The sequence below is a fragment of the Penaeus chinensis genome, chromosome 21 (assembly GCF_019202785.1).
Source record: "Penaeus chinensis breed Huanghai No. 1 chromosome 21, ASM1920278v2, whole genome shotgun sequence".
Lineage (NCBI taxonomy): Eukaryota > Metazoa > Arthropoda > Malacostraca > Decapoda > Penaeidae > Penaeus > Penaeus chinensis.
This window is the reverse complement of record NC_061839.1, coordinates 17324606-17332105: the sequence shown is the minus strand read 5'-3', so window position 1 is coordinate 17332105 and position 7500 is coordinate 17324606. Positions and strand designations below refer to the sequence as shown.

The 7500-nt window shown below is 38.9% G+C and overlaps 1 protein-coding gene across 4 annotated transcripts in view; it reads left to right on the top strand.

Moving 5' to 3' along the window:
• The window catches only part of LOC125036483 (armadillo repeat-containing protein 8-like), a 26204-nt gene extending 23603 nt beyond the window's left edge, over positions 1-2601 (top strand). For all 4 annotated transcript variants that reach the window (XM_047629100.1, XM_047629101.1, XM_047629099.1 and 1 more), the window contains one exon: positions 1-2601. This exon is cut by the window's left edge and continues 1519 nt beyond it. The gene's annotated coding sequence lies outside the window, so the exon portion shown is untranslated.
• Positions 2602-7500: the final 4899 nt, after the last annotated feature.

Below are 7500 nucleotides of genomic sequence, written 5' to 3'. Positions count from 1 at the left end.
TGTATAAATTCTCATTGTTTGATAGGTGGGTTTTCACTTGTCACATTCAGTTAATTACTTTTTTCATTATAAATTACTTCCTTATTTCATTATAATAAGCCTACAATGTATGGAAAAAGGTGTGCCAGACTACATTGGCTGTTCTGGTCATTAAGATTATAAAAAAAATACTGGAAAGTTCTTCTTTTGAATTGAAGCATATTCAGTACCATAACTATGATCATATACTTCATTAGACATTAACATTAAACAGTATTCTTCATTAATATGATTAGGTCAGACCCTTTTTTTTTTTCATTTTGTAAAACATTTTTTAAATGGATTATTGAATGCCTTTGGCAAAAGACTACTAGTTGATAGCTTCATCTGTTGACTAGATTAACATACTTTTTTTCTTTAATTTCTTTTAAAAAAATGGTTCTTCGACATTTAGGCATCTATGAAGATTGCATTAGCCTGGAAAGTACAAACTTGTGGAAAAATTGTGTTTGTGTTGTGTTTGACCTAAAATCAAGAATTGCCAAATTAGATACTGTTTAAGATTACATAAGAAATATCATAAAAGATTTCATAGTGAAATTCATATTTTACAGAAGTGGGATTTATTAAAAGACATAGGAACAGTGTTGATGAGTATGTTGAGTATTCACATACAGTTAGCAGGAAAGCATTATGATTTTTGAAAATGGAAGGGAATTTACAGTATGCTGGCCACAGTCATGAATCGAATATTATGCATAAAAGTATATTTTTTCTGCAGCTATGTTTCAGTTCAGGTATTTACAAACATTTGCAGATGTGAATAACTTCCTTGTATATTAATAGTTGATGTATTTAGTGCATTGGTAAGCTATCTTATCTTTGATATAACTTTGAAGATGAAGAGGTGCTAAGTAAAAGGGAAGGCAAGCTAAACAAAACATTTTTTTAGAATGAACTAGTTAGCAAGATTTACAGAATTATGAAAATTAGTCTGTTAGGATTGAAAGGGTCAAGTTCACTAATAAAGCAGAAATAGCAAGACACCAGTGTTGATATGCTGATGCTAGCATAAGGATGTATTTATATATTTATGAATATCTATGAATATTCAGTGTTATTTCTGCCTACCAATGGCTACTAATGTTTGGATGCTACATCCACATCCTTGTATTCTGTAAGATAGATCAGCAACTATGTTCAGTAGGGTTGTTGTAGATTTACAAAATTGCGAAATACAAGTTTATTATAGCAGCATTGTTAAAATTTGCAACATCGAAAGTTGCACATTTATAGAGCTTGCCAGTGTAGTGTGATTATGATAAAACTGTCAAGCATAATTCCATGGCATAGAGTAAACCTTTTTTCTGCATGAGGTATTGCCAGGTTTAGGTTTTATTTTCTTCTAGGTTATTTGATAAGGAGAAACGATTGAGTTATTTGATTATTTTTTTCAGTTTTGTGTAGTAGATGGAAGTGATAAGCTTTGCCTGCCTATTGAAACTAAGATACTGAACATGGAAACATTTGTCATATATATTTAACATTTTATTAAATGTATTTAGTTCAATATATTAGTGTACTGAATATGTTCCTGTTAAATGTAATCTACACTGGGTCAGCAGAGTCAGACTGTAATTGGTATGCAATAATAATTTTAAGTAACAGTTTTTCATACTGCCAGTGACTAGTTGGTTAAAAGTTCTTGCAGGAAACCTACCTGTATAACAAATGTTCCCAATTACAGGTTTATAGCAGTTTCAGATGCCTATAGACCCATTTTATATAAACTGCCCTGTGTAATTATAATTCATCTTTGTTTACCTTTACTGTAAATCTATGTTTATATCTGGAGTTCATAATTTCAAGTAGGATATTATTGATACATTGCCATCAAATGCAGTTTTCAGGCATTAGCCTTGCTCTGATCAAGCTCAGGGTAGCCCGTATGTAGACTGTGGCTGTACGAGTATGCAGTAACTTGTTCTCAGTTCAGAAATAAGGTAATCTATGTAGATACTATTCTCATTTTTACTATAGAATGATAAAGGGGCAGATACTTGTAGAACAATGGAAACTGAAAATAAATATTGTAGTTCATCCAGCTGAATAGGAGTGACAAGATTGGGTTAGCATTTTATGATGCAGTTCAGAATTCTAAATTATGAAGGAATGATAGCTTCTGTATATATTAATCTAGGTATGACATACTAATGGTGATATTTTTATTATGATTGTTTTAAATTTTCAAAGGCCGCTTTTTCATTTCAACGAAGGTTTAAGAAAATGGAAATGAAACCTAATTATTATCATCTTTGTGAAAATATTCTTTTGTATGTTGCATAATGTTAAATTAACAATGCGGGAAACCTCTGAAAAAGATGGCTGGAAGGGATTTCAACAGAACTGTAGTGAATCTATACAGTGGAAAAGGTGTTATAGTTTGGAATACATTTTACACAGTGTAAAGGTATTATCCTCAAACTGCACCTCGTTTATTGTGAGTCAGTCTATTTATTATGTATTTAAACATGTTGTCAGGTTAGAAAAGAGGATTTGCAATCTATGACTTTGTATCCAAACTATGTTTTTGGAATATCTAAGAAAACATTTATGTATTTCTGCTGTGTTTTATTATCCTGAAGGAGCAAACAAATGTATAATGTAGTGTGATTTTTTAGTGTTTGAGGCCTTACCAAATTACAGGATAATTACCTTTGACTTCCAAACTGGGTGGAAAACAAGGAAATGTGTAGCCCTTGTGAATGTTTTTAGACTTCAGGGAAGACAGGTAATACATATCATTTCTCGAATGCATTCAAATGATTTTTTTTTGAGTAATTAAATTTATTTCAATAATAAAAAATAGAATAAAGAAATTTGGAAAACCATATTTATTTGAGTTGTTGGCTGATGTGTTCTGTCTGTTTACTGGGTTAAACCAAGTGCTGTGAGTATCAGAGAGCCACAATGAGTTCTATTTGTCAAAGATTATTAAAGTAATTAGTAGGTGGTACTTTTTGGACACGGTGCATTCCACTCTCTAGTTGGCCAAGTCACTGATTACGCGGTCAAGTGATTGGTCGCATGGTTGTGTGTGTTGTGCTGTGTTTGTACCTGATCCTCTAACCTGACCCTCTCCTCGCTTCCGTTCGTCTGTCCTTACCTGCACACATTGCAACAGGGCATGGTGGATGTGACAGAATCTTGGGGAAAAGTATGCAAATGTCACAAAAGAAGCTCTTGAATTATTCAAGTCCTATTGCATCACATAGCAAGAAAAAGATAAAGTAAAATAAGACTACTGGGGTTGTTATGAAGCCCCTCTTGAGTAGTGAATTCAACTCTTGTGGCCAAGTTGACCTTGTGGATATGCAGTCATTGCCATGGTCTACCAGTACCCCCTCACCAAGTTTGTCATACTTCGAGCACTTACATCAAAGAGAGCTGCTGAAGTTGCCTTTCAACTACTTGACATGTTCCTTCTGTTTGGAGCTCCTGCGATACTGCAAAGTGACAATGGTTCTGAATTCACAGCTAAAGTCATCTCAGAGTTGAAAGAACTTCAACCACAACTCATCATGGTCCATGGTAACCAAGACATCCACAAAGCCAAGGTTCAGTAGAGCCAATGGTGATATCAAGAACACGCATGCATGGGTGACAGACAACAAGACACAGGATTGGTCTTTTGGCCTTCGTTTTGTTCAACACCAAAATAACTGAACTCTGCTCATCATTCTGGTATCAAGCGTCCTCCATTCAAAGCATTGTTTGGCACTGATCTAGGGTGGGTCTGGCATCTTCGAGTCTTCCTCTGGAGATCCTTAAAAGATTAGTCAGAAGATGACTTGCTCGTCCTCTTTGCTAGCCCTTCAGAAGATGAAGTTCTTGCTCAAGATCCTCAGCCTCCACCAGTATCTGCAGTACCAGCTCCCCCCTCTCGGCCTACACCTGCTCAAGATTGCCCAATCCAACCAGCATCTGCAGCACCAGCCTTCACCTCTCAGCCAACACCTGCTCAAGACCCCCAACCTTCACCTCTTACAAAAGGCCAGAGGAAGAGGGCCAGGGAGGCATAACTCTCCTAGGCTGAACGCATGGTGAAACGCAGCCGGATAGACCTCAAGACAGGGGAAGAAGGGGACAATGGTGGATAGGGGAAGGGGAGATCCATGTAACATCCTCGGTGTTATCATTCGTCGCAGTAACAATGATTTGTACACAATAGCTGTGAAGAATGGGATTCTGAAGACTCCCAGTCGGTTTGATATTTGTCCTCAGAGACTTCTTACTCTGTCCGATGTCAACCAAGAAGACCTTGGTCCCTACGACAGGCTCTGAAGAAAACAACTACTGCTGGACAAGGATTTATCATATGTGATTGTGCTGCAAGTAAGAAGTGTACTAGCAGATGTAAAGTCAGATATGCGAAGCTGAGCCTCGCCCGGACTATGCCCATGAGGGGAGCCCGGCCTGTGTCGACTAGTACCGACTCGCTAACATGTGTCAGCTGGTGCTGACTCGGCTGGGCTTAGTCCTTGCCCGCCGTGGTGCCCAGCCCCAGCAGTAACCTCCAGGCGACAATTGCAACTTCTCGCGCCTGGGCGGGGCGCGAACCGCCGACTCCTCGGATGAGAGGCCAACACGTTACCACTGTACTAGCCCAGAGGCTAGCAGATGTAAAGGATAAGTCTGATATGCGAAGCATGAAATAGCTATGCTTGATCCCCAGCCATTTCATGTAATGACTGAATATTTTAGCTGTTTCATGAAATGACTGAGTGAAATAGCCAATTCATGAAATGGCTGAGCGAAACAGCCATTTCATGAAATGACTAGAATTTTCAGCCATTACACGAAATGGCAGATTACACACTTTGACCGTAATAGGGACACTATGACTTGAACAGAAGGTCGCAAACTTGCTTGATGGGGTTTACTTCATGGGCGGAAATATGTTGCGGTGACTTGCGCGAGGTGGGTACGTTCAGGCAGTCCAATGTCTTCATATAACCTGAGGTCTACTGACCTTACTTGCCCTATCTGCTCTAACTTCCACGATTACTTCCATACTGCGAACAGCTGACCTCACGTTTCAGTGTTTTCAGCGTCTCATTTCTAACTATATTAGGGAGCATTCATGGAGTGAGATATTATTCGGCATGGAGAACGGAGCTTCGATTACCACCCTAAAATTAACTCGATGTTTCATTGTATGACAGATTTAGTGACGATTATCATCCTCCACCTTCTCCAGTCAGCGTCCCCGAGGCCAGCCGTATTATGATGTCGTACCGGGCAACTATGAAGCTGAGAGTTGGCCAACATCTCTTCACGAAGGAGAGGGACCATCACGACAAAGATATTTGGAGATGCGAAGACAAAACATATGGCGCGGGGGTTCACACTATTAATCAATGGAAAAATTGTGAAGAAGCAAAACCCATCCACAGACATCCAGCTGTCCCTGGGAAGGCTGAGGTAGAGGAGACGCGAACAGACGTGGAGGAACGTGCTGCCTCAACAGCAGAGCCCATCGGGCATATTGTCAACATATTCTACGCTGGAGTAAAGTCGGCTGGGCTCATCCTTATACCGACTTAAGACGCCGACAAGAGGCAGGTGAGTATCTTTTACATGACCGCAGCTTGTGAATAAGAGGATCACTGATTACAAAATTAGATACATATATCCTTGTAGATTTACAATATCTGGATCGAATAGGCAAATTGATGGTGATCCCCATTGGACAATAAAGTTGTACTCATCAAAAACATATTGCACTAATCCCTAAAGAAAAATGGTTCTCAAAATTCCAGAATTTCAGATATACGTTTTAAAAGTGCAATCCAAATTCATTGTATATTCTACATATCAACTTATTTTTTATGTAATTTCAACATTCCATCCTAAAACTGGTGTGATGGCAATGAACTGCACGTACTGACATAAACGGATATTCGACAACGTGCCGTCCCCGCGACATTATATCCACTTGCGAAATTGACCATGTGTTGCAATAACATTATCTCCTCTACATAGTGTCCCTGCGCCATAGCATCCTAGATCCATATATATATATATATATATATATATATATATATATATATATATATATATTACACACACACACACACACACACACACACACACACACACACACACACACACACACACACACACACACACACACACACACACACACACACACACACACACACACACACATACTCACATGTATACACATATACATATATATATATGCATATATATATATGTGTATACATATATATATGTATATACATATATATATACATATATATATGTATATATGCTCTAATCACTGCGTGATTAGAGCATATAGTGATTAGAGCACTGGACTCCGACCCTCGTGGTCCCGAGTTCAATTCCCCGTCGCGACGTTTGTAAAAATGCCTGCGCTCTGACTGCTCGCTCGAGCCCGAGAAAACGACATATCGCCTTGAGAAGTCAAACGCAGGTGTCGTAGGGGAAGTCACCGCCGTGGCACACGTGTTGGCGCGCCGAACCACGGTTGTTTAGGAAGGGCATCCAATCAGGCAAGGGTGACTACCATATAACCTCTCAATAAGTGAATTGAGAGAGGCCTATGTCCTGCAGTGGAATGAATGGCTGTTAAAAAAAAATATATAGATATGTATATATAATAATGCCGCGATAGTCCAGTGGTTAGCGTACTGACTCCGGCCCTTGTGGTCCCGGGTTCAATTCCCCGTCGCGGCGGTCGTAAAAAAATGCATGCGTTTTGACTGCTTGCTCGAAAACGACATATCGCCTTGAGAAGTCAAACGCAGGTGTTGTAGGGGAAGTCACCGCCGTGGCACAAGTGTTAGCGCGCCGAACCGCGGTTGATTAGGAAGGGCATCCAATCAGGCAAGGGTGACACTGCCATATAACCTCTCAATAGTGAATTAAGAGAGGCCTATGTCCTGCAGTGGAATGAATGGACGAATTCCATGTCATTCTGTAATTCCAAAACTCCCTCGTATGTGTTTGCGTCTGAAATGAACGAAATTTCTAATACAGAGAGAAAAGTTTTATATCCAATAATAAACAAAACGAATGTAAAAGTTTCGTTTTGGTGAAGGTTTCCAGGTACTTCTGCTTCGATAAATGCATGCAAATGTTTTTTATAGGTTTGCTGATCCAAGCGTGCAAATTTCACTTCCTATGATTCGAAAACAATTCCGATATATCAGTAGTTCTTCGTAAAATGCAAATAAGAAAATGACCATTAAGTATTGAGTTATAGTGAAAGCAGTATATGTTCCTTCCAGGTAATATTCACACTACTATTGACAGTAGAAAAGTTTGCGACTCGGTCACTCTGTGCGATCACCCGATATGTTCCTTTTAAAATCTTTGTCAGCTGACAAAACGTTCAGCTTTGAAAACTTAATTGGAATGAACCCTGTCTGTCATTTTTATATCAACATAAGGCTTTGCGTGCACACGATCTTTATAATGGCATTATGATAT